At 38.5% G+C, this 14897-nt stretch overlaps 1 long non-coding RNA gene across 1 annotated transcript; it reads right to left on the bottom strand.

Moving 5' to 3' along the window:
• Positions 1 to 208: 208 nt before the first annotated feature.
• LOC139722185 (uncharacterized) lies at positions 209 to 4456 on the bottom strand. The gene is made up of 3 exons (XR_011710273.1): positions 4278 to 4456; positions 949 to 1122; positions 209 to 310 (listed from the first exon to the last, which is right to left on the bottom strand). It is a non-coding gene; the product is annotated as an uncharacterized lncRNA (long non-coding RNA).
• Positions 4457 to 14897: the final 10441 nt, after the last annotated feature.

The raw sequence follows: 14897 nt of genomic DNA, 5'->3' as shown, positions 1-14897 counted from the left end.
TTGCTTCAATAATATCTATCAACCTTTCTTTTTTTCTTCTTTTTTCTTTTTTTTTGGGGGGGGGGGCAAATAATTAACTTACAACTCTATAAACATTTACTTTCCACAAAACATTTGGAATGTACCAAAAGCTCTTCTTATTTTGTGACAAAATATCCAATCAAATATGGACTCATTCCCTTTCAAATCATATTTCACTTTACACAAACCTGTGGTATTACAGCCAGGGTCTTCCATGATGGGTGCCCTTTTGATGAGAGTCCTTCCAGCTTCAGAGTATTGTAAGGGTGAAGAGAACCTAAGTGTGAATCTATGGACAGAAAAAAAAAGAAAACAGGAAAAAAGGGGACAGTTTACCTTATTTGAGATAAAGGAATTGGTCACTTTATCTGATTGATAATTCATAGGAATTACCATCATGTCATATATCCTACTGTACATATACAGTGGACTCCCGTTAATAACGAAGTCCTCGGGACCGGTAGTTTTCTTTCTTTATATCGGAATTTCGTTATAACCGAACAAAGAAACAATATACATAGAGTGGATGAGATTGCAGCCCAAATTTTTACTTCGTTATAACCGGATTGCACTGTAATAGGAAAATCATTGCTTACGATACTTGCAAAGTCATTCTTTCTGCAAAGGTCTTGTAAGAATAACAGTAATTCACAGCCTGTCATGGACCATACATACCACGTATCTTGCCCCTTGTTCACTGATGCTACATCCAGCAGTCATGGGGTCATCATGTCACTGTCACACAATCAGTAGTAGGCCTACCCAAAAATGGACATGCATCTTCTGGTGTTACAAGTCACAATTTATCAAATGGTAGTATGACCCAGGGCTGAAGTCATGTAATTACGTGTACATCATGTAGTATTGTGCTCTGCATGGTTCTTTCCCGTTTTAACTACAGTACTTATGTGTCATTAAAAGACTTACCATTACCAAGTATGCTTGATAACGTCCTTGAAGAGTTCTTGAATAATCTTTGCTCTCCACTGACTTCCAGATGGTTAGAAGAGATGCATTCCTCTCCTTTGTCACATCCATTCACAAGTGACATGAAGTAATCCACAGCTTGGTAGTGAAACAACTGCATTAGGAGCTGCTTGTCTAAATAACAATAACAACAAAAAAAGAAATGTGTAAACAATGGTAGCACTAATGTGAGGTTTAGGTCTTACATCAGTTTCTTGTACCGTGGTAAGTATTTATTGCCTTGTAAATTCAGAAAGGGAAAATATTTGGGTCACACCTGCTTCCAATAAGAATAAAAGTTTGTGAAGGTAGGAATACCGGTACACTGATGAATATTGCAAGTGACATCAACAATAGGTTCATAAATTTTACTGGAATGGGTAAACTGCCAAGTGTCTCGAGTATTGATGACATGATCTAAATAGCAGTAGCAACACAGCTAGACTGGGATGTTCTACACTGTCTTCTCAAAAAGGCCATCATAAATCCATAAAAAGAACATCTAAAACTACAGTGAATATTGGTAACTGTACACAGCCCTGTCACTGTACAGAAGTCACAACAGGCATGCTTCACATGACGTCTGGTTGGGCGAGGGATGGGGAGACATTATGAGTACACTCTATGATTTTTGGGACAGTATCAGCTTTTAAGTCAATGAACTTATATTCCCTTTTACATGCAATGTTACAATTGTGTTGACTGTATCCATGGGAATGAAGGCCTATCAATGCATATGCAGAATGAAATTTCATTGAATGGAAGATCTTTACACTCTTGGCACAGTCAGCATTTGGATTTATATTTCAATTACAAATATATCATCCAGTCATCAGACTCTGTATATCTTAGAAGTTAGACTATTAATACATTGTATTAGAGATCTACCAGTCTATGTAGTTGACTAGACATCACTTAGTCTTGGTCTGCCTTGTGTCCATCCGGCTTATTAATTCCGATTACAATAGAATCTATAGACCCTATTATAAAAGTTTGAACTCAATCGGCCATGGGAAAATGATAAGATAAGGTGATCAATAGACTAACTTGTTAAGACAGTGCAATTCACTTGATTCAGTGTGGTTCACTTGATTAAATCAGGGGTGGGTACATGAATTCCGTAAAGGGGAGGGGTCTTTACAAAATCAAATGGGAGATGCAGGCTCCCCCCCCCCCCCATATTTAACTTATTATTTCTTTGTTTTGGTTCAATCTAATAAAGAGGGAGCAGGCGCCCGGTGCACCCCCCTCTGGATCCGCCCTTTCAATGGTAAATTAAATTCAAATGGCCACGCGTTGTATGTGTATGACGCGTAAACCAAAGGCATCCTGTAGTCTGTGGTCTATGTTGGATGTCACACACTGGGCTATCGAAACGCAATTTTATGAGGGTTACAAGGAACTCTTTCTGTAGAGGGATGCAACTGTCTAACCTTACCATCTAAAGCAGCCCAGTAACAGCACAAACCATTGCTGCCTTTCAAGATGCTCCCCTTCCACTCAAACCAGCGATTGGAAGAATACATTTTAAAAAGCCTCCTGTTGGGAGACAGGATGCTGCAATTCATGAGTATTTTTTGACTCGCACATGGAATACATGTTTTGGTGCCCATGTTTTAATCGTATATCTTGCTTGGTATAACTTGCGCACCATCACATACAGTGACATACACTAGAGCTCTACTGCCACTGCACAACCCTAACCCCTGGGCGCTCCTTGTACGGTACACATTTATTCTCGCGTTGGGGCTGGTCGTAGTTAGCACTAACGTTACTATTCAGTACAGTGCAGTGTGTACGCTATGTGTATGGGGCAGCTGGTCGCAGTTACGTGTAGGAAGTTAACAGTAACACTGCACCATTGTACTGTATACTAGTACTAGGTGTTTCAAAAAACATTTCCCACTTTTGATCATTAATAATTCTGAAACTGTTCATCTGATAAAACTGTCATTGATATGAGTAATAGCTGAATAGTGTACAATTTTGTTGGAGGTAATTCAAATGTGAAAGCATAAATCAGTTTCATTAAATCTAAGATTGATTTTGAGGTAAGGTTTCAGATTTTGGTCAAATTTTAACCCTCTGTGCAAAAATGAACTTTACACAGAAACCGATGATGTGTATGTGAGTGTGTGCTGACAATGGCCCTGAACAATGGACATGCCTGAACCACCTGTTCACTAGGCGTCAGTCTCGCGCTCCCTGGCACATGAATGCTTAGTCAATAATTCATATTGATTGCCCTGGGCACTGCTAGTCTGAATTCATGCACGGTAAAGGGTAAAATGCATGCACATGGAAAAAGTAAGCACAGAGTATGTTTCCATGTGCTTGCAAACACCACATTTCATTCCAGCTGGCAATCATTTTGCTTCACATATCACTAAATTTGGGATATAATTAAGCATAAATGATCTAAAGTTCCTCATTTTTATACAAATGTCTACTAATTAAATAGTCTGACAAATGTTCACCTTCTTTCGATAAAAAGAGATCATTTTTGGTAAAGAGTTCAGCAGCATTTATCATTGGGACGATTTGTTTCACAGCAGATTTGTTTAAGGCTCCATATACACAAGTGTTTACTCTAATTGATTTTCTTTGCTTCTTGTCACCTTGTTTACGATAGAACAGAAGGTATGCATTGTAATTTCGTGTTTTTTTTTCAGAAGTAGGGAGAACACTGTCGCGACTCAAAGACAGTATCGGCAGGTGTTTGACTTCACACAGATACTGCCAGAGGCTGAATAAAGACTAGTTGTGACAGTGGAATTTCTCATGAATAAATAATGAAGCATTCAAACCCTGGCCATTGTTCAGGACCATTGTCAGGGTGTTAACCACACACTCCCATACACACCCATTGACCCCTGTGCAAAGTGAAATTTTGTACACAGGGTTGAAAATTGAGTAAAATCTGGAACCTAACTGTGAAATTAATCATGGATTTCATGAAACTGATTTAAGCTTTCATATTTAAACCACCTTCAACCAAATTGTACAGTATTCAGCTATCATTCATATCAATGACAGTGTTATTTGATATATAGTTTATGAATTATTAAGAATCAAAAGTGGAAAATGTTTTTTGAAACACCTAGTAGTTAGGCTGTAATGTAATTGTTGGGACTGTAGACAACATTTCGACAAACAGGCCTTAGAACTGTTAGTGGTCTAGACACTATATATACCCGTACAAAGAACATTCTAGCTAACAATGTCTTTAGATCCTCAGACAGACTCTTTGTAAGTCCGTTGTGATCCGTCATGATCATGCACTCACTCACCGTGACATTACGAGAAGTGGTCAACACGTCTTGTCCAGTGTCGAAGTTGTGCATGCATCAGTTAATGGTCTTCTGTCGACTGCGTGCTTGAATTGAAGATCCTTGCAGTTGCACGTTTTGTACCAGCTGAAGCGCGATAATAAATGTTTAATCTCGCTAGTTAGCTTGATGATCGGCACATTTTGTTGCTCGGTTACATTCGGTTACGTGTAAGCTGTATGCAACGCGATCATCCTGCGTGAAAACCTACCGCTCAGCGACAAGTCGTCGCCGCTCCAGATATTTGAATGAGTGGCCAACTTGGCGAATTGTACAGATGAGGAAAAAAAAGAATAACTAAAATAATCATACGTAAATTCTTAAGTAAATATATCATAAAAGATTATTTTGTAAATATTTTTAACAATTGTTTATGTAATTACATTAATTAATTGAGTATATCATTTAGAAAATAACGCTGGTTTTTGATAATCGCAGGAATTGATTTCCTTTTTTTCGCTTATTGGTCAACTAGTTAGGCGGTAGGTATTCTCGTTATCAGAACGTGATTTTAACAACAGTAAAGCCCCCGAAAAAAAACATTTCCAAGATTGCAGGTGTATTGACACTTTGTCTTAAAACACGGTACTTGCAAGTTTTAGGTATACCGAAATATGCAAAATGTGTACTTTGACATAACCGTTGTATCCACTACTAGTACCAAGATGTAATGTAACATGTACATGCATAATTGGTCTTTGTGTCAAGACTATTCACTGTACCGACAAGTAGGAACACCTACCCTCAAGGATGCCTACCCGTTCGCGTACCGACGAGTACCCCTAGACGAACTTACTTGTTCACAAGCCCGATACGGGTACGCAGGCGGAAACGCCTACCCCAATTGTACCGCTAGTTTTTAGTGTGTTGGGTTTGGACGAGGTGCAGGCACAAGGAAACAATTTGAAATTGGCCTCACCTCTTTTAAGGTCAAATCATATTGCAACCTTTTTTGTCTTCTCTTATCTTTCCTTCTCCCACTCCTTTTATTTTTTTCTCGCCCTCATCACCATCACTGTCATCTTCTCCTTCCTCTTCTTCTTCTTCTTCTTCTCGTTATTATTATTATTATTATTATTATTATCATTATTATTATTATTATTATTATTATTATTATCATTATTATTATTATTATTATTATTATTATTATTATTACGTAGTAGTAGTAGTAGTGGCAGTGGTAGTAGTAGTAGTAGTAGTGGTAGTAGTAGTAGTAGTGGTAGTAGTACTGTAGTAGTAGTAGTAGTAGTAGTAGTAGTAGTAGTAGTGGTAGTAGTAGTAGTAGTGGTAGTAGTACTGTAGTAGTAGTAGTAGTAGTAGTAGTAGTAGTAGTAGTGGTAGTAGTAGTAGTAGTAGTAGTAGTAGTAGTAGTGGTAGTAGTAGTTGTAGTAGTAGTAGTAGTAGTAGTAGTAGTAGTAGTAGTAGTAGTTGTAGTAGTGGTATTGTTTTCATTCTGGTAGTAATAATAATAATAATAGTGATTTTGTTGTCGTTTTTGTTGGCTCTATCCTTGGCACAGATGAATAGATAATGTAGACGAGTAGCTGCCAAGATAGAAATAACAGTCATATATTCTTGCATTTAATGGAGTAAGAGCGAGTGTAGAGATAGATAGATAGAGAGAAAAAGAGAAATAGTGAGAGGGAGATGGAGAGAGAGAGAGAGACAGACAGACAGAGATGGGGAGAGATAGAGAGAAAAAAAAAAGGGGGGGGGGAGACAAAATAATAGTGATGACATCTCGGAAGCCAAGACTACGACCCCCTCCTCCATCTCCTAGCATCATCCGTCTTGATATGCATCTTCCTATAGCTCCTATCCGTCTCCGGACCCAGATGGCGTGCCGAGCAGACTGCCCTCAACATCTCTATCAAGTTGGGAAGGAAAATGAAATGAAAAGAAGCAGAAGATGGAGAAGAAGAAGAAGAAAAAAAAAAGCGACTAGCGATGGGGCAAGATGGCGATCGACCTCTCGCTGTTTATTTGGACGGGATGAAGGTTTTTCATGGCGGCTTATTGCTGGCGAACGACTGTTTGTTTGTTCGAAAAAGAGTTTCATTCTGGCGTGCCATCCGAGCACTCGCTCCCCGGGTCTCCCCGCGCCATTTTCAGCTATCATCCCCCGAATGTCGCATCGGGGAGGTTTGGGAGTACAGGGTACTCCATGAACTCGTGTAATTCCAGTTGAGGTGACCATTTCGAACCTTGCAAATCTTGACGTCTGTTATTCTATATGAAAGCAATAAGGCATTGACTTATATTGACTTATTTATATGAAATGTAATTTTGGAAAATTATTTGCTTTCGAGATACAATGGACAATCAAAATGATTATGTGATAACATTCGTGTTTTAACCGGTCCTGAAAATTGAGTGGCGTGTTGTCTATCATACAGACCTTCCTAATTTTTTTTATTCCCCTGCTCTTTCTCCTCTCTTCCGTTCTCTCTTTTCTTGTTATTTGTTTGTTTGTTTTGTAATGTCATTTTACTCTCTTCATGGTATCTCGTCATGTCTTCTGTGTGTGTATAAAAGTGCTCATTATGCGTAGGGCCTATGAATTATGTATACTGTTGTGTTTGTCTTTTCCGGGTACACACGGCTTAATTCCTTTTATCTATAGGATGTACGATGGCAGTGTTTTAATTTGTAATGTGTAACAAAGATTATAGTATGTAGTGTTAATGTTTGAAATGATAAAACCGGTGATAAAGTGTGGATTACGTTCAAATACTGTAACAGTTCGTCGTTTAGACTTCGACCCTCTTAAACTTTATTATCATTCAAAGTCATGTCATTTTCTTGTAATAAACGTCAGAATCGGCATTTTGTCTGGTATATTACAGAATAAGGGACAAAAAAGGGCAAAGGGGAATAAAAAACCCTAGAAGATTGCTTGACGCAAACATCCAACAATCAAAGGCATCAGCCTTTACTCGCAAACTCCTGAGGCACCCTTTTCTACCTGTCACGTGATCACGACTATGGAAAGCGTTGTGAGTCCTCATTAGTTTTATTAGTGAGAGGAAACACGAGACATCGCGTTGCGTGATCCGATCGTGTTTACGAGCGCCCGAGTCGTCAAGTTCCAAAGTCAATGATACCTAAGTCACGGTGAAAGAACGACCAGCCCCATATCCCTCCCCTCCCCTCCCCCCCCCCCATCCGAAGTGGTGGTGGTGGGGGGGGGGGGGGTGAATATAGCTCATGTTAGACAGAATGAGTATACAACACCACGAAAAGGATCCATTGCGATGTTAATGTACATGTTTTCACTCTTTCTTCGAAATTGTTTACGAGAACAGAGGAGTAAAACCACGCATAATGCAAACGTATACATTAAAGCGGATTCGAGCATTGAAGTTTGTGGTTTATCCTGGTTTGGTTTCACTGATATCTGTCAGTTTTCTCCATGAACAAAAACGAATGAAATATAAATGGTGGCATGGAAATAATGCATGGATTTCAAATATGGCGACCATTGTTAAATAGTATTAGTAGATGCAAATAGTTATAAAACAAAATGTTATAGGTAGAAATTAAGGAAACTGCTCATTATATCTTAGTGGGGGCAGAATTTTAATGTTATTGACCGTAACCGGCCTACGGCGTTACAGCGATAATAAGAAATACAAAGGCTTTTTTTTGGGGGGGGGGGGGGGATGTATGCAGTAAAATTGAAGAGACGAAGTATAATTTTGTATTTCTTGAGAAAACTAAGTTTCTGCTGGGCAGTTATCATTCCACAATAATATGTGCGACAGAGAAGTGTTTTTTGTGTTGTTTTATTTTTCAATAAGGAAAAACAACACCTCCCTGAAGCAGTCTTGATGAGAATATACCCGATGGATAGACTCCTACTGCTCGAAAACAATTCGTAACAAAATTTTAGAGACCGACGATATTAACCAATGTCCGAATTTATGAACGTTGTGACAAAATAAATGTTAATGAATTCTGTAACGCACCCTCCTCAGAAAACTTAAATGTAGTTGATTTTTCTTCACCATGCAGACCGACTTTTAAGGTCACCTCTCAGTTGTTGGAACATAAAACTTAATCAATTTTCTCCTTTTTTTTCTAAAGAACTAAACTTGTTTTGACTCCAAGGTATATCTAAAGTGGATCTTCCAATATTGTCGGTGTTGGTTGCCTTGATCTTATCAAGTTGATTCACCAGGAGCTATACGAAGCAAAGATTTTTTTTTTCAGTTCTGCTGGAAAATGTTGGTGGATATAACATTCCTGATGCAAACATTTCAGTCCAATTTTTCAAGTTCAAGTTGATTTATTTCATTTCCAACAAACAAAATAATTAGAAATACAATGAAATACTCGAATACACAGATGTCAGGAAATCAGTACCACAATGCGATGAACAGAATAACATTGTAAAAGAGATACAGGTAAATTATCAACAGAGGTATAAATAACAGTTACGTCACCGTGGTGAACGCAAAAACAATATTGCTGGAAATGTCTTCATCACAGCGGTAATTCTCTGATACTTAAAAACTCATCCGTCCTGTACTCATGTCCGGTGCGTGCAATAATTCGAGAATATCATGACAGTTGGAAGGCGCCCTCTCTCGCCATCTTCTCGCTCCTTGAAGGGAGCACCTGTAAAGTTCACGCGATCACATTCTGTATCCGTTATGACACCTTGAATAATACATGTACCATTATTTTCGGACAAAGACGTGTGTAAACGAATGATTTCACCCATTGCGTGCTTTGAGTGTTGATTGGCCGAGTAAACCCTGTAGCTGTATACACTGTCCAAAGTCAATGTCACAGAAAAGGTTAAACAAAACCTGCAAATACAGGTTTTGTTGTTGTTTTAAAGAAAGGAAGAGAGAGAGAAACTTTTTTTTTGTAATTTTGTTTAAAAATAAACAAAACAGGTTTTGTTTATGTTTCCGTTGTATTATCATGCATTTGATTGACTTGTACTTCAACCACTTTCATCTTGGTGTTTTGTTCTGTTCGGCTTGGTTTTCTCGATTTTTGATATCTTTTTTTTAAATGCTTTTACTTTTACTATTTCCACTTCAACTCCACATAGCGTCCAAAAGTAGCATTGTCAGGCTACGTTACTCATGCATTATACGTATGAATATGCGCCTACCTGTGCAGACCCTGCCTTTACGTCTTCTATATGCAGGTATGTTATTGTGCTATGTGCGTGTATAAACGTGTGCGTATGTGTGCTTGTGCAGAAGAATTCAAAATAAAAGAAAGAAGTTGACATCAAATCACATACTAGCAATCTCCCTCTCTTTTTCTTCTTTCCTCTCTCTTTCTCTCTCCCCCTCTCTGTTTGAAACTCAAGCATAATAATTTGAGTTATTACTATTTTTAAGAGAGTATTTCGGAGATACAGCCCTGCGTACAGTAATTTTGACAGGTCTCAGAAGCCAACTGAAAAGGACTGCAGGCATATAGAAGAAATTGGTCAAAAGTTAATATCTTGACAATTTAGGACTCAGCGAGGCTAAATGCAATCTTTTAACATCACATGTAGTTTGATATCAAGCTATAGATCTTTGACCACGATTGCCAAAGACTGCAATCACTCGGTTATGCTCTCGGTGTAAATTTGAATTTATGATCTGACCTGGTGAGGTCTGGAAACCTCCTATCAGCATTTTTTTAAAATATTTTTTTTGGTTATGACTATGATAAATATAACAAGCGAAGTAAAAATATCCAGAGAATGCATGAATCAGAAAATATTGTGAGATTCTGGCGCAAACCTAGAGTTCATGTGGATAATACGGCTTAGCCTCTGATCAAGACGTTACATTTCCATTTTTATTGAGATTACGCAATGAGCACAAGAGTAAAAATATATAATAGTGTATGGACTGTGATATTATTGAGCTGTGAAACCTTTTGTGTCAATTTTAGGAGGTGATAAGACTTAAACGATGTCTTTCTAGCCTCTGTAAACACTTTGTAAACAGGTAATCTTGTTGCATAGATGAACTATAAGGTACTAGTAGCTCTGCTTCACTAGAACGTATCAAGCAACATGAACCTTTTGACTTGGTGTGAACATTACGTACATCTGAGTTTGAGTGCACTATGTGATAAGTGGAAGTAGGTAAGGGGGCAATTTTGTTTTTGTTTTTCTACAAACGCCGTCCGCCTGCATGTGAACTGCCTGTTTCTCTTTCACTTCTTCTCTTTTAAAGGATTGCTGAAGATAAGTTGTTCGATCATTTCATTTTTATTATCGCATGTAATCCTACCACCCCCAAAAAAAGCACTATAACTTGGTTATTCTTATGAATAGTTGGAAACCATGAAATCCTGGATTCGTTCTTGTTCCTTCTCAAATTCCTCTTGTTGTAATCATTAAAAAACAAGAAACAAAAACTTTTCAGTGTTTTCCTTTATTTTAGCAGGAAAGTATCTGTCGGTATAGTATAGTGACGCAATGACCTAATGTCCCGTTGGCTTGAGTTTCACGAAAATGGCCGGAGTTAATCGGCTGCGAACGAGCCATTGCAATATGGCGGTAATGAGTAATAATGGGCGTATCAAAATCGCGCGCGTAATGTCTCCGGCGCTACCGAAATTGCCGGCGATATATTCCAGACGATTGAAAGAGAATACGAGTGTCCCTTAGGCCTCCGCGAAACGGTCGAGTTGAACCGTAGGAGAGGGAGAGAGGGGGAGAGATGGGAGAGTGCATCTCTTGGCAAATTGATGCAAAACACGCCGCCATTATCTTCTTCGGGTTATCAGGAGGACTTCTATAGCCGATCAACCAAATTTAATATCTCATGCAATACTCCGGTACAGGGATCAGCCGGATCGTTTCCCTTCTTGGGGGGCTATGTTTTCTTGCTTTTTAGTGTGTCCACTTGAAGAGGGGCAAAGAGGAGCTAGCGAAGAAACGGATTCATTTCTCTTTGGGTTCTGTCATCTCGAAACAGGAGTTTGCGAGAAAAAAAAGAGAAGAAAATTACCTGTGCATCATGAAATGGGACAGGAATCCTTCCGTTTGGGAAAGGTGCACCACAGGAAATGAACTAGGAATACACATTTTATTTATTTAATCATTTATCTAATTATTTGTTTTATTTATTTATTTATTTATTTGTTTATTTGTTTATTTATTTATTTATTTATCTATCTATCTATCTATTTATTCATTTATTTATTTATCTATCTATCTATCTATCTATTATTGCTATTGTTATTATTACCATTATTCTTGTTGTTGTTTGTATTATTATTTGTTTTTTTGAATGGAATACTGACACAGAAGCTGCTGGTAACCTTCTGCACTTATATCATGAACGTTTTGCTCGGGAAAATTTGCATAATTATATTACATCAATCGCTCCCACATCTAAGAACTCAAACATTGGTCATTCTCTATGTAAGTAGGTAGGCCTTATACACGCTGATCATGACCATTAATCGGCATTTAATATAGTCTTGCTTACCGGTTCTTGTTATAACAATAGAAATGTGTCAGTTGAACAGCGACATGCACTGTGACTTTAAATACATAAGCAATAAACAAAAAGAAAAAGACGTACAGCAACAATAACAGCAAAAACAAACCAGAAACAAACTGAAACTTAAGCACAGCTGACTTTGTTCATTTCGATCTCTGATACAGCAGAGGAGGAAATGAAATTGTCAGATGACGTTTGAATTATTTTGCGTCATCTCTAGTTGGTCTTGGTGAGGCCACATCCCTCAGAAAGCGTCACCTACCTGCATGCTCTCTTCGTGGACCTCTGGACAGATCTTGTCATTGATGGGCATGAATTGAAACAATGTTCGAAATCACACACAAGCTTACACACACACACACACATGCACACACAAGCACACCACAATCCGGAGAAGACTCACATATTCCGATAACACAGTATTATAGAAGATGATAATAATGCCGTGGCATTTTTTCCTTTTCGCCGAGATGGGTAAATCGAGAACATCGAGAATTACGGCGCGAGATTTATGGGCTCTGCGGGCCGCCAAATCTGCGATCCGAGCCCCTAATTCACGCCCCGTCCGGCCTCGTCTCCCGGGAGCTCTCGGCGAAGCTCACCGTCAGCTCCACGCCTTGCGTCGGGGACGGCTTGTGTAACATGCGAATCGGTGGCTTGTCAATTGTCACTTCAAATTACTCCCGATATAATCGCATCCTTAATGGATTTTAGGGAAGAAAGCGAGGAGAAGAGCCTATATAGGAAGAAACCCCCTAAATCGAAGAAGAACATAACAGATAGATAGAGACACTAATCCCAATTCTAAAGACCAATTCGATAAAAGTCGAGATTGAGTCATTGGTTACTCGCCCATTGTCCCCAAACCGTAGTGGTGGCTGAAATGCGTTGAAAAGCTTGCCCGCTGATGATTTACATAAGCCAGCATTTCACTTTTCTTCTGTGAAACTGTAAAAGTAAATGACAATCGACGACAATAGCAGGTATGTACTATGCAGTTTGTGAAGTTCGGCTTTTGCAGAGAGAGAGAGAGAGAGAGAGGGGGGTGGGGGGGGGGGAGCGGGGAAATCAGATGAATGTAGCAATGAACTATTCAGGCAATGTAAAGCTATAGAAACAGAAATGATCGCCCCTTGGGGCATTCTAGATTAACTTTGTGCAACGAGCTAAGTAATTACAGTTCCTACTCCAATGTTGCTCGTTAATTACTCCAATATTGAGCCTTTCCGTTAACTAATCTTATCAAACAGATTGGTAACAGACACGATGAAAGCACGAGATGAAGCGGAGGGGTGACGTTAATAATAATGTGGTATGAGTTTTCTTCAATAAGGTTATTTGTCTCCCTCTGTACAAATGAAATTTGTAAGATCGCAACTGCTGATCTACATTTTTAGCAAACATGTCGGACAATGTTAGTTAGAAACATGTAGATCAGCAGTTGCGATCTTACAACTTTCATTTGTACAGAGGGAGACAAATAGTTATTGAAGAAAACTCATACAACAGACATACAATCGAATGAAATGAAGGGTGTTTGTTCACACTGTCACAATTTTTATTTTGCCTTCCGAAAATCCACCTTCATTCATTTCCACCCGTCTCCCTGCTTTATCTTGGGCCATTTGCCGACTATAAACTTCGAGCTCAAGAGTGTTACTGACATAGACCATACATCCAACTTTTCATACGTTCTTGTGTTTGTTCCTAGCCGTGTGAGACTCAATAAGTGTATGATGCGGACGTAAATATGAGTATATCTGTCGGAATCTTGGTCTTATTTTCATCATTCTTTTCCTCAATTCCTGTCTTTTTTTGTTTCTCTAGATTCTTTGTTGTGCTGTTGTCTCAAGTTTATGTTCTCAATATTTTCACGTGGGTCAAGCCGTCCATACAATGTTTATTGATAATCCCCTCTGTATGAAAACAATGCCATAAATAATGCGCCAGTAATTGAAACTTTGGAAAGACGCGAAGAAGGAAAAAAAAGAGTATACGTAAGATAAAAGGGTGAAGACAAACCTGAACAAGCATGAAAAAACATATGGTAGGCCGTGGATCAGTCTGTTCTTCAAGATGAGAATTTTACAATATAAATTCACGTTTGTGATCGGAGTGATCAGTGGACGGCGGCCCTTGTCACAAAAACGGCAATATTGTTGGGCGCAACGCGTAAATCTACGCCGCGAGGTCCATAACTTTCGATCGTAAAAGTCTTCGGGCTGAGCGGACATGTTGTGACAGCATTACAATCACACGTTACTGAGATTTCATTTCGTCACGCAGCTAGTAGCAGCCTTTCTTTCTTTCTTTCTTTCTTTCTTTCTTTTCTTTTCTTTCTTTTCCGCTCTCTTCTTTCTTTCTCTCAAGCAGTTGATGCATTGTCCTGGAATAACCTCACTTGAAAGTCGATCGATAAAAATGAGATTCATGGTTAGAGAGATAAATCTTGTGATTAATTATCTTCACCATCTGGAGCATCATGAAAACCACAACGACAAAACCTGTTCTTGTATTACTGTATTGTAAGCAGCGCTATAATATCTTCACATTATAACAATGAGTGCACAACTTATGCTTTGTCTATTAGATACGAAGGTGATGTATACCTTGATAAAGCAAAAGGCAGCACGATGTAGGCCCCTACTCCGTTCCACAAAATCGTCCTCTCAGTTTTAGGTGAAATTGTGAAATTGACCCCCGAAAATGCCTCGAACTCGTTTAGAATTGTGATTCTGCCTCTGAAAATGAATATCATGAAGATGGGGAAAAAAATAACAAGGTCCCCCAGCACTTCCAGTTAAGGAAGTCTGGTTCGTCACAAAAATCTTGTTTTGATACAACTTGAAATTTGGTAATTATTTTATCGATGTTTGTTAGCCTGGACTCCATTTGATCTACAAGGAGAACAATGTCTCATTTCGATCTGGCTTTTACAGCTTGAATATTATAAGGCAGCTAAATGAGACGATAGCGAAGTCACTAAAATACTTCTCCATTTAGCAACTACTATCGATGCTCAAATGAAAACAAAATAAAAATATATCTAGCAATTATCATCACTGTTCTGTAATAATAATGATAATAATAGTAATAATAATAATAA

Source organism: Diadema antillarum, unplaced genomic scaffold (assembly GCF_040938485.1).
Source record: "Diadema antillarum isolate AM-2024a unplaced genomic scaffold, OU_Dant_1.0 scf00000160, whole genome shotgun sequence".
Taxonomy (NCBI): domain Eukaryota; kingdom Metazoa; phylum Echinodermata; class Echinoidea; order Diadematoida; family Diadematidae; genus Diadema; species Diadema antillarum.
This window is presented reverse-complemented; position numbering and strand designations above follow the sequence as displayed.